General features: G+C 36.6%; 1 pseudogene; it reads right to left on the bottom strand.

Moving 5' to 3' along the window:
• Window positions 1–901: 901 nt before the first annotated feature.
• On the bottom strand, window positions 902–24,053 carry LOC123886055 (annotated as a pseudogene).
• Between the last annotated feature and the right edge of the window lie 1,431 nt (window positions 24,054–25,484).

Below are 25,484 nucleotides of genomic sequence, written 5' to 3'. Positions count from 1 at the left end.
GATTATTTATTTGGAATTTCCAATAAACCACACGAGACTGGTGACAGGTGCGGACCCCTTTGATTTAAGATTCAGTGCTCAAGAAAATATTTTCACGACATTCAATGTGGAGTACTTCTTTACTTGGGGCTTTGACTTGTGTTATTTATTTAAAATCTTTGATAATGGCGCATTACACTTTGTAATTTACCAAAATTGATTGTAAGAATCGAACTCAATAAATAATTTAGACTAACTGTGTATGGTGTGATGGGTGAACCCTACATTCCACTAATTTAATTGGGCACGTTGTCGATATATGATTGAATACATTTTCATCTTATGGCTCTCTCACACTTCTCTTGCAATTCTTTTTTGTAAAGCTAAAGTACTTCTCTTGCTCTATTTTTGTTGTTGACGCTAGTGGCGAAACAAGATCCTCGTTTACAGTGTTTGGTTCAATAGAATTTGAGACGAAAGAGAAACAGACGACATAGATAAAGGAGAAATAACATTTTCTTTTGTTTGGAGCATAGAAGAAACAGGGAAGAGAGACTGATTTTTGGTGGGTCATACCACCTTTTTATTTCTTCTAATTTGAGTGAAGAAAGTGATACCAAAGTTACAAGAACAAACTCCATTGACGAAACTTGAAACACAAAGTAAAGGAAGGAGAAGAAGCTAAATTGAAATGAAGAAGATAATGTTTTCTATATTGATTGATTCAATTATAAGTGTGTGTAGAGTTTATATAGTAGAGTCAGTTACAAGCAGTGGCGGAGCTAGCCAAAAATAGTGGGGGGCGTAAAACAAAAAAAAATTGTAAATCCAAAATGCATATTATATTATATACCAAAAAATTAAGTTGTAATAAGGACAAAGTTCATCATCAAAAAAATTAAACTACATGATTTAAAATACCTTAAAACGATGCATTACGCGTTCCAATAGCCTTGAAAGCATCAATAATAGTCTCTGAATCGATACTTGCAGCAATTTCCCTTTCAATATAAACTGTCATGCTATCTGCTAGAAAATCGGAGTTCATCTTGTTTCTCAACTTATTCTTGATAATTTTCATTGTTGAAAAGGATCTTTCAGTTGTGGCTGTAGAAACCAGAAGAGTCAAGATAAGACGTAGTAGTCTATCAATCAAGAAGTAAATAGTCGCCTTTTCAGTTTCAACCAAACGTGAGCATAATTCTTGAATTGTTGATAAGTTCTTCAAATGTGAAGATTGACGAGCATCAACAATGAAATGTTGAAGTTGATAGCGCAAAAGAAGCTGTTCTTGTTCAGTGAAGTCCATGGGATAATATTTTTCAACTAAAGTGCAAATAGTTTCAACCTTAAAAGTTTTGTAATTGTTCTTAGGAGTCAAAGCACAACTTAGAGTTAATAATTCCATTGATTGCTCACTAAATCTACTATTCAACTCTTGCAATTGTTTGTCAATGGTAGTAAAAAATATTTCAACTCTAAAATAATGTTCAATTGTCACCTGATTTTCTTCAAGACGAGAGCGACCAAATCTTGTTGTTGAATGAACATCATGGAGATCAGGGATCTCAATTTCATGTCTTTGACAAAAAGAAGTCACAGTAGAAAGCAACTCATCCCACCCATCATCTCTTAAGTCTTGAATAACAAGCTTTGTTGAACGAACCAAATCCATGGCATTAACAACATCTTGATCTTGTTTTTGTAAGGCTTGACAAAGAACATCAGTTATCCCCATAATTGCTTTCATCATGAATAAGATCAATACAAAATCAAATTCTTTCAAGTAATTGTAAGAACTATCAGCATCCCCAGATGTTGTCCAACTTTTACTCTCTTTTTGAAGTTTTTTTAAAACATGACAAGTTGCTTCATACATATTTATCACACTACAAATAAACCTAAAATGTGATCCCCAACGAGTATCTCCAGGCCGGTTCAAAGTTCCAATTTGATTTGCCCCTTTACCAGTCATAATCTCTTTAATATCCACCATATATTGATTTTCTGTTACTTGGGCAGCTTGTAACTCATCATGGCGCTTAGTAGAAGATGTAACAACATTGATAATCATAGTCAGCTTATCAAAGAATCTATGAATTGGTTTGAGATCTCTTGATGCCGAAACCAAGGCAAGCTGCAATCGATGGGCAAAACAATGGACAATCCTTCATAAAGAGTGATTGTAAACCATTCCACTGTCCTCTCATATTGCTAGCACCATCATATCCTTGACCACGAATGTTAGAAACATCAAGGTTATGCCTAGAAAGTATATCACATATCTTTTCCTTAAGAGTTAAAGATGCAGTGTCATTAACATGTGCAACATCAAAAAAACGTTCTTGTATTAAACCGACTCTATCAACAAATCTTAACACAAGAGAGACATTTGTTCCTTTTTTGATTCATCGCGAGCTTCATCAACAATGATACAAAATTTGGCATCACCAATTTCTTCACGAATATGTTTTCTCACCCCTTTAGCAAGAACACTCAAGAGCTCCTTTTGAATTTGAGGTGAAGTGTATTTGGCATGCTTTGGAGCATTTTTCAATATTCCTTTTGCAACTTCAACATTGTACGATGCCAACAATTTTAACAACTCAAGAAAATTACCTTGATTTCTTGACTTACTAGATTCGTCATGACCCCTAAAGGCACAAGCTTGAAATGTTAACCAACGAACCGCGTCAATTGAAGCCTTGAGACGTAAACGATTCTTGATAATTTCATCTGAGTTTTGTGTTGGAACAAAATTGATTTAAAAATGTTTGCCCCTAAATCTATTAAGGTTTTGATGATAACAAAGTATTAATAAACAATTGGAAGGACTAAAAATTTAATTTAAGTGTGCAGAACTTAGCTTCAGATAAGCTCTGAATAAAGCTCAGAAGACAAGTAATTCAGAAGTTCGCAAGCTCTCAGAAGTTACAACCTTCGGAAGATGAAGACATCAGAACTTCTTAATGACTAAGCTTCATCAAACTCTGAAGATCTTCTTGAAGTTGGTGAAGATTCTCTTTTGTTAGTCAACTCTTCTACCAATGAAGAAAATGACCTTTCAAGCTTGATCAGAACAGCTACCCTCATTTTGTCTGTCCACTCTTGAGAACGTGGGACATCAGACTCTTTAGCTGAATAAGGAAAGTCTTCTCTGCACATGGTCAAAGTGTCTGAAACTCTTACTCAGTTTTAGAAACAACCAAACTGCATCAAGACAAGCTGCTTGAAGACAAAAGGTTATCTACTTCAACGGTCATCTTTGCAACGACTCTTTTCTAGCTATATATATACTAGACGAATCAGTTGTAAAATCAATTAATCAATCAAGGATTACACACGCGCTCGAACAAACTCTGAATTACGAATACAAGCTATGAACCTCTGAAATAGTGTTTTTGCACTCTTAGTCCAAATACTCTGTATTCATTGTATTTGCTCATTAAGGTTCTCTTAAGAGCAGTTGTATTCTTTTATCTATTTCATTATCTCTAGTACTTGAGAAATCTTAAGCTTGTGTGCTTGAGCATTGTTGTGAAGTCTCTTGCTTGTGTGCTTGAGCATTTGTAATCTTGTGTGATTATAGTGAAATCCCTTGGAAGTGCAAGGGGACTGGACTACTCTCGTTTTGTGAGAGGAACCAGTATAAATTGCTTGTGTGATCTCTCTCTCTCCTTTATCTTGTTTTATTGTGTTACTTATCCGCTGTTGTTGTAGTTAAGTTAAGAACTTGAAAAAGTTTTAAACTTGGCTAAAACACAATTCAACCCCCACCCCCTTCTTGTGTTTTCACACCTTCAATTGGTATCTAGAGCACTGGTCTGTTACTTTCACCTAACAGTGAGACAGTAAAGATCTTGTGAGAACACTATGTCTGGAGGAGACGATAGTAGTACTAGAACAACCGGTGAGGCCAGTGATGCTAGTGGTGGTGGTGGTGGTCCTAGAAATGCTTTTGGTTTTGATTACTTGAGTAATGAATCACCTGAACATAGTGGCAATAGAAAAGCCCCTATATTCAATGGTGATGCATCATTATTTGAGTGGTGGAAAGAAAGACTGTATAGCAATATTACTGCTATTGATCATGAATTATGGGATTTAGTTGAGCTCGGAGTAACTTTTGAAAACTTAAATGAACATGGAAGATTGTCCATTGAGCACAGAAAGTTACTCTCACCAGCTAACTTAAAAATCTACACTAAGCATCACAGAGTAAAGGACATTGTTGTTGGTGCTATAAGGCATGAAGATTATGTCAGAATAGAAAACAAGTCCACTGCTAAATCTATCTTTGACTCTATGTGTGCTACCTATGATGGTAATGAAAAGGTTCAAGAGGCTAAGGCTAGTCTCTTGATAAGGCAATATGAACTATTCACTATGCAACAAGATGAAAGCATTGAGACTATGTTTACAAGGTTTCAAATCCTTGTATCTGGTCCTAAAGCTCTTAAGAGGAGTTATTCCACCTATGACCATGTTCAGAAGATTCTGAGGAGTCTTCCTATTGCTTGGAGACCTAAGGTCACTGCAATAGAAGAAGCTCAAAATCTCAAGACTCTGAGTCTTGAGGCTATGATAAGCAATCTCAGAAGACATGAGATGGTTCTGAATGCTGATTCAGAAGCTAAGAAGAAGTCCAAGTCTGTGGCTTTACAGTCAACTAGGACTCCTTCTAAAGCTCTTAAGACTCAGCTTCTTGACATTGAAGAGGAATCTTCTGTAGATGGTCAAGAGGAGGAAATGGGTGAAGATGAGTTTGCTTTATTCACCAAGTTTCAGCAATGGAACAGGTTTAACAAAAGAAACTTCAGAGGAAACAGCTCTAGAAATTTTGTCAGCAAAAAGGATGATCAGAAGAACTGCTTCAACTGTAAGAAGCCAGGACACTTTATTGCTGACTGTCCTGAAATGTCTGCCAAAGACAAAAGCAAAAGATACATCTCAAAGAAGCAACAATTTAAGAGCAAATTGAAAAAGAGTCTGATGGCTACTTTTGAGGAGCTATCATCTGAGGAAGAAGTTGAGGAAGAGGAAGAGGCAAATCTAGCCCTAATGGCTTCAACTGACTCAGATGCAGACTCAGAGGATGAATCAGAATCAGATTCAGAAGTTACAGATGAGGTATTTTCTGACTGTTCTAAATCTCAACTTATAACTGCACTTAACAAGGTCATTGAGAAACATCTCAGAGTGTTAAGTAAACAAAAAGCTTTACAAGAAAAGCTTAACACTCTGACTGAACAGGTAGACCATTTTCAAGGTCTATATCAAGAAACTCTGAACAGAGTGAATGATTTTGAAAAGGGCTGTGATGTGTGTCACAAACCTATTGATGAGCAGGAAATGGCTCTTCAACAGTTTATGCATCTCAACCTTGGGAAGAGCAAAGCTGCAAATAGGATTTATAATGTTTTGAGACATAGAGGAGAAGGACTTGGCTATGAATATGGTAGAACATATTCAAAGCTAAAGACCTTTGCCAAAAAGGTTGGAAAATCTTGGGTTTATTATGTTGCTCCACCAAGTGAAGAGGGAAAGAAATCTGGTACTCTGGGAAATGAGGATGATGATCTGAGAAAATTAGAAGCTGACAGCTCAGAGGAACCAAGTTCCTTAGGATCTGGGAAGAAAAGTTCAGAAGATAGAAGTTATTCAGAACCTGAGAATATTAGTTCAGATGTTCTGACAACTTCAAAATCTGAGACTTCAAATTCTGGAACCAAAGGAACTTCAGTACCTGAGGCAAGTCAATCTAAAGACTCAGAAGTTTTTAAAAGAAAAAAATCAAACTCCAAACCTCAAATGCAATACAGGACTCAGATTATTTATGATTCTAGAGTCAGTAGATATAACCAATCAGAACAAAGGATTGGTGATAAATACAAACTCTGGAATCATAGACAATCCAAATCCTAGAATAATAACAAATCTCAAGCAAAGAAAAAGTTTCAAAAAGGTTATTATTCCAAAACCAAGATCTTTCTCTAACACTCAACAACATAGTAAGCATTTGTGGACTAACAAGCGTGGACCCAGAAGATGGGTACCAAAAGCTGAAATAATGTACCATTCAGATTTACCAACTAGGAAAGGATATGTCCTACCTAGAACATGGAAACAAGTCCAATGCAAAGGAAGAAGGGCTTATGTCCTAGACAAATGGCTGACAGGATCTCAAGTTACCAATCAAAACTTGAGAAGTGAAGAGGAAGAATACTGGGATGACTTTATCATTAACTGTGATGAAGAATTCTACCGCAATGATTAAAGTTGTTTCTCATACAGCCTACCACTCAAGGAAGTATCATGAATCACTCATGGTATCTGGATAGTGGATGTTCAAGGCATATGACTGGTGACAAACAACTATTTTCTAAGTTGACTCTGAAAGATGGAGGATCTGTTGGCTTTGGAGGCAATCAAAAGGGAAAAATAATAGGTACAGGTACAGTAGGTAACTCTTCCCTTTCTATTAATGATGTTTGGTTAGTTGATGGACTCAAGCATAACCTATTGAGCATAAGTCAATTTTGCGACAATGGTTATGTAGTTGTCTTTAATAAGGAATCATGTACTGTGTCTAAACAATCTGATAACTCCATTGTATTCAAAGGTCTGAGAAAGAACAATGTTTATAAAATAAATCTTTCTGATTTGAATGAACAAAAAGTTGTGTGTCTTCTGACATTGAGTGAAGAAAAATGGATCTGGCATAAGAGGTTAGGCCATGCTAACTGGAGGTTAATCTCTAAGCTTAGCAAGCTTGACCTTGTCAGAGGTTTACCAAAAATTAAATATCACTCAAACACACTTTGTGGTTCTTGTCAAAAAGGAAAGATTACAAAATCCTCTTTTAAACCTAAAAACATTGTTTCAACCTCAAGACCATTGGAACTTCTTCACACTGATTTGTTTGGGCCAGTTAACACTGCCTCTATCAATGGAAAGAAATATGGATTAGTAATTGTTGATGATTACAGTAGATGGACTTGGGTAAAATTCCTAAGAACAAAAGATGAAGCTTATGATGAGTTTAGCATCTTCTGTAAACAAATTCAAAATGAAAAAGGCTACACTATTTTAAAAGTTAGAAGTGATCATGGTGGAGAATTTGAAAATGAACCTTTTGAAAATTTCTGTGAAAAATATGGCATTCTGCATGAATTCTCTTCTCCTAGAACTCCTCAACAAAATGGGGTTGTAGAAAGGAAGAATATAACTCTGCAAGAAATGGCCAGAACCATGATGCATGAAACTAATGTAGCAAAGTTTTTATAGGCAGAAGCTGTAAACACAGCATGTTATGTTAAAAATAGAAAACCTTATGAATTGTTTATGAATTGTTTCAGATCTAAGTTGAACAAAACTGCTTATGAATTGTTCAAAGGAAGAAAACCTGACATTTCTTATTTTCATCAGTTTGGATGTACTTGTTACATTTTAAACAACAAAGTCCATCTAAAGAAATTTGATGCTAGAGGTTATAAGGGTATCTTTATAGGATACTCTGAACGCTCAAAAGCATACATACTGTATATTTCTGAAACACACACTGTGGAAGAAACTATGCATGTCAATTTTGATGACAAAGAGCCTGACCAAATGTCAGAGCTTGTAGAAGGTTTGTCTAGATTTTAGGTATCAGAGGATCAGTATTCAGATATTCCAAACTACTCAGAACATCCATTCTCTGAAGAACCTCTGAACATGACAGTTCCTACAGACTCTGAACATCAAAGGAATGAAGCAGCTGCTGAACCTGCTGTTGATGAGTCTGAAGATGATGAACCCCCTAGAAACACTTTCAAATACAAATCATCACATCCAGAGGAACTGATCTTAGAAGAAAATGATTGTTTCACTGATGAATTAATCAGACAAGGTAAAGAAAATCTTGAAAAATTTACCTCTTCTGATAACATTCAGCAGAAGGACAAACATATTTCCTCTGAAAATCCTCTCTCTGAACTTGAAAAACATCTTAGCCCAGACCCCCTAAATAATCAACCTTTCACTCATGAAACAAACAAATCTTCATCCCCTCCTAAACCAAAATCACCACAACCTCAATCACAAATAGAAATATCTCCTCAACCATCTTCTGAACCTCAACCAACCTCACCTATCAAACAAACTTCCTCCAGCAAATCTCCTGAACCAACCTCTGAACACATAGCATCTGACCTTAACCCTGACTCAGGTGCTGAACATGTTTCTCCTGAACGTGTTCACACTTGTGCTCCTAAGCCTTCAGAAGTAGAGATTATTCAAATTGACAACTCTACTCCCACATCACCTCAACACTCCACAATTCCATATATCTCACCCTCACCTTCTGACCTATTTGGTAACCTCTCCAATCAGCTTTATGATGATCTACTTAGGTTGTCAAATATTAAGAACAGGTTCTTGGCTTGTCCCTCTGATGTGGATATTGAAGTATCACTTCTCAAGGCCAAAATCTGTAATGCTTTGGATGCAGTTGGTGAGGATATAAAGTCTGTTATTGGTAAACGGGATATGGAGGTTGTTCATCTGATGAAGGAAGGTTTAGCACGGGCTAGTTTGAAGAGGTTAACAATGTACAGTCATGAGGAAAATGAGCGTGCTAAGTTTGCTGATGTGTCTGCTGCTGTGTTGCGTCTGAATGCTTTCAAGGACTGATGGGTAGATTCCAAGCTGTTTAAGAGTCTAGAAGCTCAGTGGATAGAAACTGAACGTCTGGCTCAAGCTGCTGAGAGGCTTGCTCAAGAAGCTGCTGTGCTGCACCAAGATGATGTTCTCATGCTTGATTATCAAGAGGAAGGTGGACCCTCTGAAGGTGTGAAAACACAAGAAGGGGGGGGGGTTGAATTGTGTTTTAGCTAAGTTAAAACTTTTTCAAGTTCTTAACTCAACTACGTTAGCAGCGGAAAAGTAACACAATAAATAACAAGTTAAAGAGAGAGAGAGAGAGATCACACAAGCAATTTATACTGGTTCCTCTCACAAAACGAGAGTAGTCCAGTCCCCTTGCACTTCCAAGGGAGTTCACTATAATCACACAAGATTACACCTGCTCAAGCACACAAGCAAGAGACTTCTCAAACAATGCTCAAGCACACAAGCTTAAGACTTCACACTTAAGCACACAAGCTTAAGTCTCACACTTAAGCACACAAGCTTAAGTTACACACTTAACAATAAAGTATATAAAAATATACAAGTGCTCTTAGATGAACCTAAAATGAGCAAATACAAATAGTACAGAGTATTTGGCTAAAGTGCAAAAACACTAGATAGAGGTTCAGAGCTTGTATATCACAGAGTTCAGAGTTTGTTCAGCGCACGTTCAATTCTTTGTAATTGTCTGTTGTTAGCTGAATCTTCTAGTATATATACCACTAGAAAAGAGTCGTTGCAAAAGGAACCGTTGGAGTTGATAACCTTTTGTCTTCAAGCAGTCTGTCTTGATGCAGTTGGTTGTATCCAAAACTGAGAAAGAGTTTCAGTTACTTTGACTACTGCAGAGTGGACTTTCCTTATTCAGCTAACAAAACTGAAGACCCACGTTCTCAAGTTAGGACAGACAAAACAGAGGTAGCTGAACTGATCAGACTTGAAAGGTCCTTTTCTTCATTGGTAGAAGAGTTGACTAGAAAAGGGAATCTTCACAGCTATCAACGAGATCTTCAGAGTTTGATGAAGCTTGTAGACAGACATGAAGTTCTGAAGTCTTCATCCTCTGAAGGTTGTAACTTCTGAAGTCCAACATCTTCTGAGCACTTGTGAACTTCTGAATTCACATCCTCTGAACTCCACTCAGGACTTAAATGGTGCTTATATCTGCGCACTTAAAATAAATTTTTAGTCCTTCCAATTTGTTAATTAATACTTTGTTATCATCAAAACCTTTATAGATTTAGGGGCAAACATTTTTAAATCAATTTTGTTCCAACAATCTCCCCCTTTTTGATGATGACAAACATAAGTATTAATTGACAATTGTTGTTAAATTAACTTATCATGTTTCTCTTAGGTTTATGAGGTTTGCAAGCTCCCCCTAAGATTGATACTCCATAAAGTCTAAACTTTATGTTTTATCCATGATATATTAATTTAGTATAAGATTAAGATAATTTTGAAATAAAATAAGTTTCATATCTTTCTTCAGAGTGAGAGGTTTGCAAGCTCTCCCCCTAAGTCTCATAAGGCTAAGTTAAAATTGCACTCTTAACTTATCCTTACTTATGAAATTTATTTTAGTTTCAACTAACTTAGTCTCCACCTTGAAATACGTAAAACAACTTAAAAATAACAACTTTTAACTTAACAGATAAAAGCGAGATAAAAGGCGTGGTTTCAGTTTTGGAACATATCAATTAATGCGTAACTACTCCCCCTTTTGTCATTATCAAAAAGTAAAACAAAGTTATAAAACCAAGACAGTCAAAGAAAGAAGAGTGGTAGTTACAAAGGTGAATTAAATTTACAAACGAAAACCAACGCGCTCAAAGGTTTATAAAAAGTGAACGAGTTAACATGCCTGCTTCACGTAAAAACAAGAATAAACAAGTGAAGCAAGAGAAGGTAGGAATAATGAAAAGATTCAGCTTACGCATCGCTGAGTTTAAGAGAAAGAAGAACGAAGAGAAGCGCGAAGACGAAGAGAAGGATAAAAAGGACAACAAGAAACCACAAGATGCTGAGATAATAATCATCTCATCAGACTCTGAAGCTGAAGAGAATGAAGATGATGCTGACTATGTTGAGTTCTTGGCGAGCTATGTTCCAGAAGAGGAACAAGAAGAAGAAGAAGAAGCACAAAACCCAGATCCCATAGAAATTTCATCAGAGGATGCTGAGGAGAAATCAGAGATTTCTTCTGAGTTTTATCCATCTGATTAGGATTAGGTTGTCTTTTTCTTTTTCTTTTTACCAATGTACTCAACATGGTTAGAGCATTAATAAAAAAAATTTTCGTTTTAAAAAGCATCTTGTGTTCTTATGTTCTTATTTATCAAGACAATATAAATATCAAGTGAACAAGAAAGAAGTAAGCAAGCAAAACATAAACAAAACAACTTAAAATAGATAAACCAGATAAAGTGTTCAGAAGAAAAAAAAATAAAAATAAAGCTTAAAACAAGTGCAGAGAATCCTAGGGTTTCTTAAGAAAGGCTAAGAGTTGGTCGAATTTATCATTCAAAGATCCCACATTGGAAACTAAACCATCCACCTTGGTTTCCAATGTCTCTTGAGCAACTCTTTGACGTTCTAGACCTTCTTGCTGTTCCCTCAGGGCTTCTTGAAAAATCTGCAACTGATCCGCCATAGCAGGAGCTTGATCTTCAATCACAGGTTCTGGTTCTTCAATCATAGGTGCCTTGCCTTTATCAGAGGGTTCTCCTTCCTCTGGATAATCTATCATCAGCACATCCTCTTGATTCTGAGAAGCAAGCACAACCAGTACATCCTCTTCTGTGGCATCTTCATTCTGTAGCTCATTAGCCAACTCAGCAACTCTAGCAGCAGCTTCTTCCAGACGTTCATTCTCAATCCGTTGATCCTCAAGACGTTGCAGAAGTGTAGAATCAACCCAGCAATCTTTGAATTTAGACATACGCCTTACAGCAGCAGCTATAGCAACAAGCTTAGCACGCTCATGCTCTTCATGATTGAATGGCGTTAACCTTTTCAACTCAGCCCTAGCCAGACTGTTCCTCATGAAGCTTATACCTTCCAGATCCCGCTTACCAATAACAGCCTTAACCTTTGCAGCAGCATCATCCAAAGCATTGCAAATCCTTGCCTTAATGCTTGATACTTCGAGGTCCACATCAGAAGGACAAACTAAGAACCTGTCCTTTATTGTAGATAATCTAAGCAAGTCTTCATGAAATTGAGTGGATAGATTACTAAAAGTGTTGAATGATGAGGGTGAAGGATTGGGAATGGTAGAGAGAGTAGGTGATTCAGTAGCTGGCTTGGGAGCACAAGTGTGAATACGCTCAGGAGAAGCATGTTCAGCACTTGGGTTAGGATGTGGTTCAGGGGTTGGTTCAGATGATGAAATGTCAGAAGTTGATTCAGGGTAAATATGTTCAGGAGATGGTTCAGGTGATTTATGTTCAGGGGATGGTTCAGGAGATTGATGTTCGGGGGTTGGTTTAGGATGTGGAGAGGATTGCTTTGAGGGAGAGGTTGGTTTAGTGACAGGAATATCTGGTTGAGGTTCAGAAGATGGAATGTCAGGTTGAGGTTGAGGTGGAGGTGATGTAGGTTTAGGAGGTGAGCTAGATTTGTGTTGAGTTTCATGAGAAGGAGGGTGATTATTGAGAGGGTCAGGGCTCAGATGTTTTTCCAGTTCAGATAGGGGATTATCAGAGGTTGGATTATCAGAGGTTGGTAAAATGGTTCTGAGAGGTTTAGTGTAACCTATTCCAATCTCATTTTCATTAAAAGCATACTTAGAAGACTTACCTTTATCTTTGGAAATAGGAGCAGGTCTTCTACGAAGTCTCTCAGCAATTGTCTCTTCATCAGACTCAGTTTCATCTTCAGAGTCAGATTCCTCAGATGAACTGTCAACTTCAACAACCATAGGTTTTTTGGAAGCTCCTTCAGCAGCCTTGGTTGCAGTTTCTTCATGCTTCTTCTTTGTTCTCTGCTCAGCCAAGGATTGCTCAACCTTAACCTTCTTCTGAGCCAAAAGATCTGGTTTTTCTTGTTCAGCTTTCCTCTTTGGCTTCCTCTTAGGGTTATACAAGTTTACAGGGGCTGGAGGAACCATACTTCTATCAACAACAAATCCTTCTTCTCTGAGCACTTCCAAGTAGTCCTGAATAACATGCTCAGCATCAGCTTCAGAAATAACTGGGTAGCCTTGAACATACAGACGATCTTCAAGTGTAGTAGTTATCTCTTGTGGAGGTGCAACAGGCTTGGAAGCAATAAGGCGCATCTTAGTAAGGAAACTAGCATGAAGAATTTCAGGAATGAACTTCTTCTCCACAAGCTCTGGGTGAAATTTCTTTAGGTTCTGAACAACATGACCTTGATGCAGAAGGTCTGACAACAACCTAGGATAAACTATAGTAGTTTTCCTCTGAGATTTACTTGCAAAGATGGCTTCACAAATCCTTTCAAAGAAGTAATCTCCAAGATTAACCTTCTTTCCTGTCAGAAGGAAATACAGCAGATGACGATGCGTCCAGGAGATTGTATCAGTCCCACCAACCCTTGGACTGATAGCTGCTATGATGATCTTGAAAAGAACTCGACATTCTTCAGTCAAACCCTTCACTTTCCCTTTTAAGGAGAAGTCTGTGCATATGAGATGCAGAAGATCATCTCTGAATCTTGTATCCTTTTCAAACACATCTAACTCTATCCCAGAGTTAGGAAGACCAAGAAGAGCATTGAAATGAATGGGCGAGAGTGCCAGGTTCATTCCACAGATATTTGACCTAATCTGTACACCTGTATAATCCAGCAAACCCATTTCCTTCCTAGTTTTACCTTTCAGACTAGGGTCTCTTTCTATTGCAGCAAGCTCTTCCTTCTTAGCTTCATGCTTGTCAAACACCTTTGCTTTCATCCAGAATTTCTTCAACAAATCTGGGTAGATAGGACCGTTAAGCATGTCGAAGTACTTATCCCAACCTTGAGTGATAAAGTACGGCTTAACGTCGAAACCATTAGCTTTCAAACCGTCGAAATCAACTATCTTTTCTGTCAGAAATGTGAGTTCAGATTCTGGGAATTCCATCTCGTTCCCAACAATCTGAAGGTTCTTGAAAATAAACGGTGGAATCCTTTTTGACGAAGAAGATGAAGTACCAGCCATTGTTGGAGATTAGGGTAAGGTTTGGAAAAACTAGCGAGAGAGAAAGAAAGTGTGTTGGAGGTTTAGAGAGAATATGAAAGTGTAGGTTGTGAAAGTGAATAGTGTGCAAGTGTATTGTGTAAGTTTTATTTAAATGCACACAGTTAACACGAAAATAGCAAATTTGGGAAGTTACGCTAATTGACAGAAAGTTGAATACCAAAAATCATCATTAACCACCCACTACCTGACACACGTAGACCACGTGCAGAAAGTTACTTGGTAACTGCTATTTTAATGGACAACTGTTCAGCAGTGAATACTAAACGTTTCCCACTTAAATAGTTCAGAGCCTCTGAGTTATTTAAAAATTCTCTATCAGAGTTAGGTACTTCAGAGCTTGTGTTCAGATGATCTGAATCATAAGTTCTGATATACATAACCTCTTACACTTTAATTGCCAAAAAAATTTTCATTCAGAGATTGAAAACATGTTCAGATGTTTCTTTATAAAATCAAATCTTTCAACAGATAAGGCTTTAGTAAATATGTCAGCCCATTGATTTTCAGTATCAACAAACTTAATATCTATAATGCCTCTCTGAACATAATCTCTGATAAAATGGTGTTTAATTTCAATATGTTTGGCTCTAGAGTGTAGGATAGGATTTTTAGATAAATGAATGGCTGCAGTATTATCACAATATAAAGGAATATTGTTACTGCTTACCTGATAATCTTCTAACTGATATTTTAGCCAGAGTAGTTGTGTGCAACACTTAGCTGCTGAAATGTATTCTGCTTCTGCTGTAGACAAAGCTATAGTAGTTTGCCTCTTACTAGCCCAGGAGATAAGGTTTTCACCAACAAATTGACAATTGCCACTTGTGGATTTTCTTTCAATTTTATCTCCAGCATAGTCAGCATCACAGAATCCATTTAGCACATAATCATTTGATTTCTTATAAAGAAGTCCAAGATTAGTTGTTCCTTTCAGATACCTAAAGATTCTCTTTACAGCAGTAAGATGAGATTCTCTGGGATCTGACTGGAATCTTGCACATAAGCAAACACTGAATAAAATATCTGGTCTAGAGGCTGTCAGATAGAGTAAGGAACCAATCATACCTCTGTAGACCTTTTGATCTACCTTTCCTTCATCATCTGACTTGCCCATGTTGGTAGTTGGATGCATAGGAGTATTCATTATCTTGCAGTCATCTAAATTGAATTTCTTCAGAAGTTCTTTGGTGTATTTTGATTGATGAACATAAGTTCCTTCCTTCTTCTGATTGATTTGAATTCCAAGAAAGAACTTCAACTCTCCCATCATGCTCATTTCAAATTCATCCTGCATTATCTTAGAAAAATTCTTGCACAAAGCAGCATTAGTAGAACCAAAGATAATATCATCAACATAAATTTGAATAATTAAAATGTCTTCTTTGGTTGTTTTTCTAAAGAGTGTGCAGTCAACCTTTCCTTTCTCAAAACCCTTTTCAAGAAGGAAATTACTGAGTCTATCATACCAAGCTCTTGGAGCTTGTTTCAGACCATACAGGGATTTCTTAAGTTTAAAAACATGTTCTGGGTTTGAGACATCTTCAAAACCAGGAGGTTGCTTAACATACACTTCTTCAGAAATGAAACCATTTAAGAAGGCACTTTTAACATCCATCTGATACAAAGTTATTCCATGATTAACAGCATAAGATAGAAGTAACCTGATTGCTTCAAGTCTAGCAACTGGTGCAAAGGTTTCAGTATAGTCAATCCCCTCTTGTTGACTATAACCTTGTGCAACCAATCTAGCCTTGTTCCTTACCACTTCACCTTGTTCATTCAACTTGTTTCTGAATACCCATTTTGTTCCAATAATGTTCTTGTGTGAAGGTTTAGGCACTAGAGTCCACACATCATTCCTTTGAAATTGATTCAGCTCTTCTTGCATTGCTACAATCCAAGCATCATCTTTCAGAGCTTCATCAATCTTTGATGGTTCCATCATTGAGATAAGACCAACTAATGATTCCTCATTTCTCAGTTGAGATCTTGTCTTCCTTGGACTATCCTTGTTGCCTAATATCAGTTCCTCTGGATGTGATGACTTGTATTTGAAAGTATTTCTTGGGGGCTCATCATCTTCAGACTCATCAACATCAGGTTCAGCAGATGCTTCAGTTCTTGGTTGTTCAGAGTCTGTAGGAACTATTGTGTTCAGAGGTACTTCAGAGAATGGATGTTCTGAGTAGTTTGGAATATCCGAATATTGATCCTCTGATACCTGAAATCTAGACAAACCTTCCACAAGCTCTGACACTTGGTCAGGCTCTTTGTCATCAAATTTGACATGCATACTTTCTTCCACAGTATGTGTTTCAGAAATATATAGTCTGTATGCTTTTGAGCGTTCAGAGTATCCTATAAAAATACCCTTATAACCTCTAGCATCAAATTTCTTTAGATGGACTTTGTTGTTTAAGATATAACATGTACATCCAAACTGATGAAAATAAGAAATATCAGGTTTTCTTCCTTTGAACAATTCATAAGCAGTTTTGTTCAACTTAGATCTGATATAGATTCTATTTTGAACATAACATGCTGTGTTTACAGCTTCTGCCCATAAAAACTTTGCTACATTTGTTTCATGCATCATGGTTCTGGCCATTTCTTGCAGAGTTCTATTCTTCCTTTCTACAACCCCATTTTGTTGAGGAGTTCTAGGAGAAGAGAATTCATGCAGAATGCCATATTTTTCACAAAAGTTTTCAAAAGGTTCATTTTCAAATTCTCCACCATGATCACTTCTAACTTTTAAAATAGTGTAGCCTTTTTCATTTTGAATTTGTTTGCAGAAGATGCTAAACTCATCATAAGCTTCATCTTTTGTTCTTAGGAATTTTACCCAAGTCCATCTACTGTAATCATCAACAATCACTAATCCATACTTCTTTCCATTGATTGAAGCAGTGTTAACTGGCCCAAAAAGATCAATGTGAAGAAGTTCCAATGGTCTTGAGGTAGAGACAATGTTCTTAGGTTTAAAAGATGATTTTGTAATCTTTCCTTTTTGACATGAACCACAAAGTGTGTTTGAGTGATATTTAATTTTAGGTAAACCTCTGACAAGGTCAAGCTTACTAAGCTTAGAGATTAACCTCCAGTTAGCATGGCCTAACCTCTTATGCCAGATCCATTTTTCTTCACCCAAGGTTAAAAGACACATCACTTTTTGTTCATTCAAATCAGAAAGATTAATTTTATAAACATTGTTCTTTCTCAGACCTTTGAATATAATGGAATTATCAGATTGTTTGGTTACAGTACATGATTCCTTATTAAAAATGACTACATAACCATTGTCGCAAAATTGACTTATGCTCAATAGATTATGCTTAAGTCCATCAACTAACCAAACATCATTAATAGATAGGGAAGAATTACCTACTGTACCTGTACCTATTATCTTTCCCTTTTGATTACCTCCAAAGCCAACAGATCCTCCTTCTTTCATAGTCAGCTTAGAAAACAGTTGTTTGTCACCAGTCATATGCCTTGAACATCCACTATCCAGATACCATGAGTGTTTCATGATATTTCTTTGAGTGGCAGGCTGTATGAGAAACAACTTTAATCATTGCGATAGAACTCTTCATCACAGTTAATGATAAAGTCATCCCAATATTCTTCCTCTTCATTTGACAAGTTCTGATTGTTAACTTGAGAACTTGTCAGCCATTGGTCTAGGACATAAGCCCTTCTTCCTTTGCATAGGACTTGTTTCCATACTCTAGGTAGGATATATCCTTTCCTAGTTGGTAAATCTGAATGATACATAATTTCAGCTTTTGGTACCCATCTTCTGGGTCCACGCTTGTTAGTCCACAAATGTTTACTGTGTTGTTGAGTGTGAGAGAAAGATTTTGGTTTGGAATAATAACCCTTTTGAAAATATTTCTTAGTTTGAGTTCTGTTATTATTCCAGGACTTGGATTGTTTATGCTTCCAGAGTTTGTATTTATCACCAGTCCATTGATTTGACTGGTTATATTTATTGACTCTAGAATCATAAATAACCTTAGTCCTATGTTGCCTCTGAGGTTTGAGGTTAGACTTTCTTTTAAAAACTTCTGAGCCTTTAGGTTGACTTTTCTCATGAACTAGAATTCCTCTGGTTCCAGAAGTTGAAGCCTCAGATTTTGAAACTTTCAGAACCTCTGAACTAATGCTGTCAAGTTCTGAATAGCTTTTATCTTCTGAGCTTTTCTTCCCAGATCCTGAGGAACTTGGTTCTTCTGAGTTGTCAATTCCCAAATCTCTCAGATTATTGTCCTCATCTTCCAGAGTACCAAATTTCTTTCCTTCTTCACTCTGAGGTACAACATAGTAAACCCAAGATTTTCCAACCTTTTTGGGATAGGTCTTTAGCTTTGAATATGTTCTACCATATTCATAGCCAAGTCCCTCTCCTCTATGTCTCATGACATTATAAACAAGATTAGCAGCTTTGCTCTTACCAAGGTTGAGATGCACAAACTGTTGAAGAGCCATTTCTTGCTCATCAGTAGGTTTGTGACACACAGCACAACCCTTTTCAAGGTCATTTACTCTATTCAGAGTTTCTTGATATAGACCTTGAAAATGTTCTGCTTGTTCAGTCAGAGTGTTAAGGTTTTCTTGTAAAACTTTTTGTTTACTTAACACTCTGAGATGTTTCTCAATGACCTTGTTAAGTGCAGTTATGAGTTGAGATTTAGAGCAGTCAGAAAATACCTCATCAGTTACTTCAGAATCTGATTCTGATTCTGATTCATCGTCTGAGTCTGCATCTGAGTCAGCTGAAGCCATCAGGGCTAGATTTGCCTCTTCTTCTTCCTCAACTTCTTCCTCAGATGATAGCTCTTCAAAAGTAGCCATCAGACTCTTTTTCAATCTGCTCTTGAATTGTTGCTTCTTTGAGCTGTATCTTTTGCTTTTGTCTTTAGCAGACATTTCTGGACAATCAGCAATAAAGTGTCCTGGCTTCTTACAGTTGAAGCAGTTCTTCTGATCATCCTTTTTGCTGACAAAATTTCTGGAGCTGTTACCTCCTCTGAAATTTCTTTTGTTAAATCTGTTCCATTGCTGAAACTTGGTGAATAAAGCAAACTCATCCTCATTCATCTCATCCTCTTGACCATCAGCAGAAGATTCTTCTTCAATATCAAGAAGCTGAGTCTTAAGAGCCTTAGAAGTAGTCTTAGTTGACTGTAAAGCCACTGACTTAGACTTCTTCTTAGTTTCTGAGTCAGCATCTAGAACCATCTCATGGCTTCTGAGATTGCTTATCAGAGCTTCAAGACTCAGAGTCTTGAGATTTTGAGCTTCCTCTATTGCAGTGACCTTAGGTCTCCAAGCAATAGGAAGACTTCTCAGAATCTTCTGAACATGGTCATAGGTAGAATAACTTCTCTTAAGAGCTTTAAGCCCAGATACAAGGATTTGAAACCTTGTAAACATAGTCTCAATGTTTTCATCTTGTTGCATAGTGAAAAGTTCATATTGCCTTATCAAAAGACTAGCTTTAGCCTCTTGAACCTTTTCATTACCATCATAGGTAGCACACATAGAATCAAAGATAGATTTAGCAGTAGACTTGTTCTCTATTCTGACATAATCCTCATGTCTAATAGCACCAACAACAATGTCCTTTACTCTATGATGTTTTGTGTAGATTTTTAGGTTAGCTGGTGTGAGTAACTTTCTATTCTCCATGGACAACCTACCATGTTCATTCAAGTTTTCAAAAGTTACTCCCAACTCAACCAAATCCCACAACTCATGATCAATAGCAGTAATATTGCTATACAGTCTCTCTTTCCACCACTCAAATAATGAAGCATCACCATTGAATATAGGGGCTTTTCTGTTGCCACTATGTTCATGTGATTCATTACTTAAGTAGTCATAACCAAAAGCATTTCTGGGACCACCACCAGCACCACTGGCCTCACCAGTTCTAGTGCTACTATCGTCTCCTCCAGACATAGTGTTCTCACAAGATCTTTACTGTCTCACTGTTAAGTGAAAGTAACAGACCAGGTGCTCTGATGCCAATTGAAGGTGTGAAAACACAAGAAGGGGGGGGGTTGAATTGTGTTTTAGCTAAGTTAAAACTTTTTCAAGTTCTTAACTCAACTACGTTAGCAGCGGAAAAGTAACACAATAAATAACAAGTTAAAGAGAGAGAGAGAGAGATCACACAAGCAATTTATACTGGTTCCTCTCACAAAACGAGAGTAGTCCAGTCCCCTTGCACTTCCAAGGGAGTTCACTATAATCACACAAGATTACACCTGCTCAAGCACACAAGCAAGAGACTTCTCAAACAATGCTCAAGCACACAAGCTTAAGACTTCACACTTAAGCACACAAGCTTAAGTCTCACACTTAAGCACACAAGCTTAAGTTACACACTTAACAATAAAGTATATAAAAATATACAAGTGCTCTTAGATGAACCTAAAATGAGCAAATACAAATAGTACAGAGTATTTGGCTAAAGTGCAAAAACACTAGATAGAGGTTCAGAGCTTGTATATCACAGAGTTCAGAGTTTGTTCAGCGCACGTTCAATTCTTTGTAATTGTCTGTTGTTAGCTGAATCTTCTAGTATATATACCACTAGAAAAGAGTCGTTGCAAAAGGAACCGTTGGAGTTGATAACCTTTTGTCTTCAAGCAGTCTGTCTTGATGCAGTTGGTTGTATCCAAAACTGAGAAAGAGTTTCAGTTACTTTGACTACTGCAGAGTGGACTTTCCTTATTCAGCTAACAAAACTGAAGACCCACGTTCTCAAGTTAGGACAGACAAAACAGAGGTAGCTGAACTGATCAGACTTGAAAGGTCCTTTTCTTCATTGGTAGAAGAGTTGACTAGAAAAGGGAATCTTCACAGCTATCAACGAGATCTTCAGAGTTTGATGAAGCTTGTAGACAGACATGAAGTTCTGAAGTCTTCATCCTCTGAAGGTTGTAACTTCTGAAGTCCAACATCTTCTGAGCACTTGTGAACTTCTGAATTCACATCCTCTGAACTCCACTCAGGACTTAAATGGTGCTTATATCTGCGCACTTAAAATAAATTTTTAGTCCTTCCAATTTGTTAATTAATACTTTGTTATCATCAAAACCTTTATAGATTTAGGGGCAAACATTTTTAAATCAATTTTGTTCCAACACCCTCCTCTGATAAGGGCAAAGCTCCTATGGATACAAATCAGCTGAGGGCTCTTCAGGAAGCATTGAGGCAACAACAAGAAGCTCTTGAGAGGCAAAGATCAGATCATCTGAATCTAGAATCAAAGGTGGACAAGCTTGACTCCAAAGTGGACTCCTTGAACGACAAATTTGACATCATCTTAGCCTTTCTTCAGAAACCCTAGGATTCTCAGCACATTTATGTTATTTTATTTATGTTTTTATTTATCTTCTGAACAATTTTTTTTAGTTTCTCTGGATTTTAACTTGGTTATTTGGTACGTTATTTTTTTTGCGTGGTTTGTCGTTATTCATTCTATTATTTTTAGACAAGAAAATAAGAACACAAGCAGAATTTAAAAGAAAATTTTTATTAATGAGCTGCATATGCTGAGTACATTGGTAAAAAGAAAAGACAACCTAAACCTATTCAGATTGATCCTCAGAAGAAATCTCAGATTTCTCCTCAGACTCAGAATTCAGCATAGTCAGCGTCAATCTCATCTTTCTCAGACTCAGAATCTGACGAGATGATGATGATTTCAGCTTCTTGTGGCTTCTTATCTTCTTCCTTATCTCGCTCTTCTCTTTCGCGTTCTTCCTCCTTCTTCCTGCGAAATTCAGCAATACGAGCACTAAACCTTTTCATTCTTCTTACTTCTTTCTTGATATTTTGATTCTGTTTTGTTATGAAGAATGTTTGTCACAAAGTTCTCCTTTTATAACCTGTTTTGGCGCATTGGTTTTTGTTTTGAAATAAATTCATCTTTGTAACAACCAACTTTTATCTTTGACTGTCTTGGTTTCCTAACTTTTTGCTTTTTGATAATGACAAAAGGAGGAGTAGTTACGCATTAATTAATAAGTTGATAAGTTTCAAAAAGCTGAAACCACTAATGCTTATTACTTATTATATTCTTATTATTAAAGTTGTTTTGCAAATACTTGTTTTAAATGCGGAGACTAAGTTTTTTAAAACTGAAAATAAATTTCGTAAGTAAGGATAAGTTAAAAGTGCAATTTTAACTTAACCTTATGAGACTTAGGGGGAGAGCTTGCAAACCTCTCGTCCTGAAGAAAAACATGAAATTTGTTTTTATTCTAAAATTACTTAAATCTTATACTAAATTAAAATATCATGGATAAAACTTAAAGCTTAGGCTTTATGGAGTATCAATCTTAGGGGGAGCTTGCAAACCTCATAAACCTAAGAGAAACATGATAAGTTAATTTAACAACAATTGTCAATTAATACTTATGTTTGTCATCATCAAAAAGAGGGAGATTGTTGGAACAAAATTGATTTAAAAATGTTTGCCCCTAAATCTATTAAGGTTTTGATGATAACAAAGTATTAATAAACAATTGGAAGGACTAAAAATTTAATTTAAGTGTGCAGAACTTGGCTTCAGATAAGCTCTGAATAAAGCTCAGAAGACAAGTAATTCAGAAGTTCGCAAGCTCTCAGAAGTTACAACCTTCAGAAGATGAAGACATCAGAACTTCTTAATGACTAAGCTTCATCAAACTCTGAAGATCTTCTTGAAGTTGGTGAAGATTCTCTTTTGTTAGTCAACTCTTCTACCAATGAAGAAAAGGACCTTTCAAGCTTGATCAGAACAGCTACCCTCATTTTGTCTGTCCACTCTTGAGAACGTGAGACATCAGACTCTTTAGCTGAATAAGGAAAGTCTTCTCTGCACATGGTCAAAGTGTCTGAAACTCTTACTCAGTTTTAGAAACAACCAAACTGCATCAAGACAAGCTACTTGAAGACAAAAGGTTATCTACTTCAACGGTCATCTTTGCAACGACTCTTTTCTAGCTATATATATACTAGAAGAATCAGTTGTAAAATCAATTAATCAATCAAGGATTACACACGCGCTCGAACAAACTCTGAATTACGAATACAAGCTCTGAACCTCTGAACTAGTGTTTTTGCACTCTTAGTCCAAATACTCTGTATTCATTGTATTTGCTCATTAAGGTTCTCTTAAGAGCAGTTGTATTCTTTTATCTATTTCATTATCTCTAGTACTTGAGAAATCTTAAGCTTGTGTGCTTAAGTGAGAAGTCTTAAGCTTGTGTGTTTGAGCATTGTTGTGAAGTCTCTTGCTTGTGTGCTTGAGCATTTGTAATCTTGTGTGATTATAGTGAAATCCCTTGGAAGTGCAAGGGGACTGGACTACTCTCGTTTTGTGAGAGGAACCAGTATAAATTGCTTGTGTGATCTCTCTCTCTCCTTTATCTTGTTTTATTGTGTTACTTATCCGCTGCTGTTGTAGTTAAGTTAAGAACTTGAAAAAGTTTTAAACTTGGCTAAAACACAATTCAACCCTCCCTTCTTGTGTTTTCACACCTTCATTTTGCCCTTCAATAAGATTCCTAATATGTGCCTCTTGATTCAACAAGTCTTCACAAGCTTTCATTGCATTGTTGTGTGATGAGCAAGGATCCTTTCCTATATGCTTAAGAAAGGAACAACGCTTTCCTTCTCTAACTCTCTTCCAAGCATTAAAACCACCGGTAAGGAATACATCTGATAATGGATGTCCACTCGATCCTTTGTTAAAAAGATAACACGGCAAGCAATATGCAGCATCTTTTGAAGGTGAATATTCTAGCCATGAGGGAAATAAACTAAACCAAGAGTGTTGAAAACGTCTTGGATGACTCTCTTGACCAGATAATGGATAGTTTTCTAGACGAATTTGATATGGACCCCAATTTAGATAAGCTCTTCTTATTTCATCTTGTTGATTTGGTGGATATCACCAAATTGGAGGACGCTTTCCAGGATCGCGTTCTAAAGAATGCAACATATCAACCGTATCCGTAAATTCTTCAGTTCTTGGAACATTAACGGGTTCAGATGCAATAGTTATAATTTCTTCAATTTCAATTCTTGGATCATTAACTGGTTCAGTTGTAGGAGTTCGAGTTCTAATTTCTTCCTCTCTTTCATCTTCACAAGTTCTTCTCTTAAAAAAAGAGTCAATTTTTCTAACTTTCATCTTCAATTTTCTATTGCAAATCAACAAACAATAACAATAAATACTACAATATAAACAATAAAAAACAAAGTAACAAACTAATTTAGAAACAACAGAAACAATAGACAAACTTGTAACTAGGGGTGGGCATGGTTCAGTTCAAGAGAGAAACTGCAGCTGAACCCAACTGAACTGGAAACACAGTTCTTCAAACCAAACCAAATTGTTTTCTGTACAATCATAAACTTAACTGAAATTCCAGTTCAGTTTACCAGTTTATGTTGTTGTACTGAACTGATTTTTCAAACCATTTAATGAATTCCTTACTCGTTAACTTGTGGTTCAGTTTAGTTTAAAATTGGTTTGGTTCAGTTTAAAATTCCTTACTCATTAATCTGCTCTACATGGTTTGGTTCTCAATGTAACAAATTGGTTTAGTTTAAAATTGGTTTGGTTCAGTTTAGTTCTCCAGTTCAGTTTGGTTTATTGTTTTTTTTGCCCATCCCTACTTGTAACTAACAAACACAAAACAGAGTTTAATAACATGACATTAACAAAAACAATAAAATCAATGAAAATCCTAAAATTGAAACAAACAACAACAAAATAAGGAAGTATTGGAAGAGTATTGAGCAAGAGCAATAACATTCAAGAAAAAACTGAAACACAACAATCCAAGTATTATTTCATATCAATCTAACAGAGCCAAAATTTGAGAGAGGAAAAGGGTTTTGCAATTGAGATTCATACCTTAATCTGAGAAGTACAGTGGAGTGATCGACGTGATGTGGAGGTGCGGTCAATGGTGGTGGTGGTGCGGTGGTGCTCAGGGCGGTGGAGGTGGTGTGTCGACGTGATGTGGTTTGCCGTTGGGTTGTTTACAATACTCTGTTTCTGTGCTTCTTGCGTGTGCAATACTCTGAAACACAACAATCCAAGTTTGATGTGTGGGAGGAAAAAGAAAAAAGTAGCTAAGGGTATAATTGTAATTGCTCACTATAAAAAAAAAGCTAGGGCGGGCCATGGCCCTATCCAGCCCACAATCTCCTCCGCCCCTGGTTACAAGATAATAACTAACTTGGCTAACAAACTCTAACAACCTAACTGACTTGAATAACAAGTTTAACTAACTAACTATTTGTATTAAGCTAATTAGTTCATGAAATTCTGGTACACAGTAGACAACTGTTGTCCACAATGTTCAGACACTTGTCGTAACACGTGTCTTCGCAGTAAGTACAATAAAGTAGAGCATTAAAAAACATATACTGAAAAGCATAAACAACACTCCAGAATTGTTAACTCAGTTCAGCACAACAACCTACTCTAGGGGCATACCAAGCCAGGGATAAAGTCCACTAAATAGTATAAATTCAAAGCTAAACTCCTTCGTTTACAACTCCTCACTTAATCACTACCCGTGTTATACTTTCTGCCTAAGACTCACCTAGG

Source organism: Trifolium pratense, linkage group LG5 (assembly GCF_020283565.1).
Source record: "Trifolium pratense cultivar HEN17-A07 linkage group LG5, ARS_RC_1.1, whole genome shotgun sequence".
Classification (NCBI taxonomy): Eukaryota; Viridiplantae; Streptophyta; class Magnoliopsida; order Fabales; family Fabaceae; genus Trifolium; species Trifolium pratense.
This window is presented reverse-complemented; position numbering and strand designations above follow the sequence as displayed.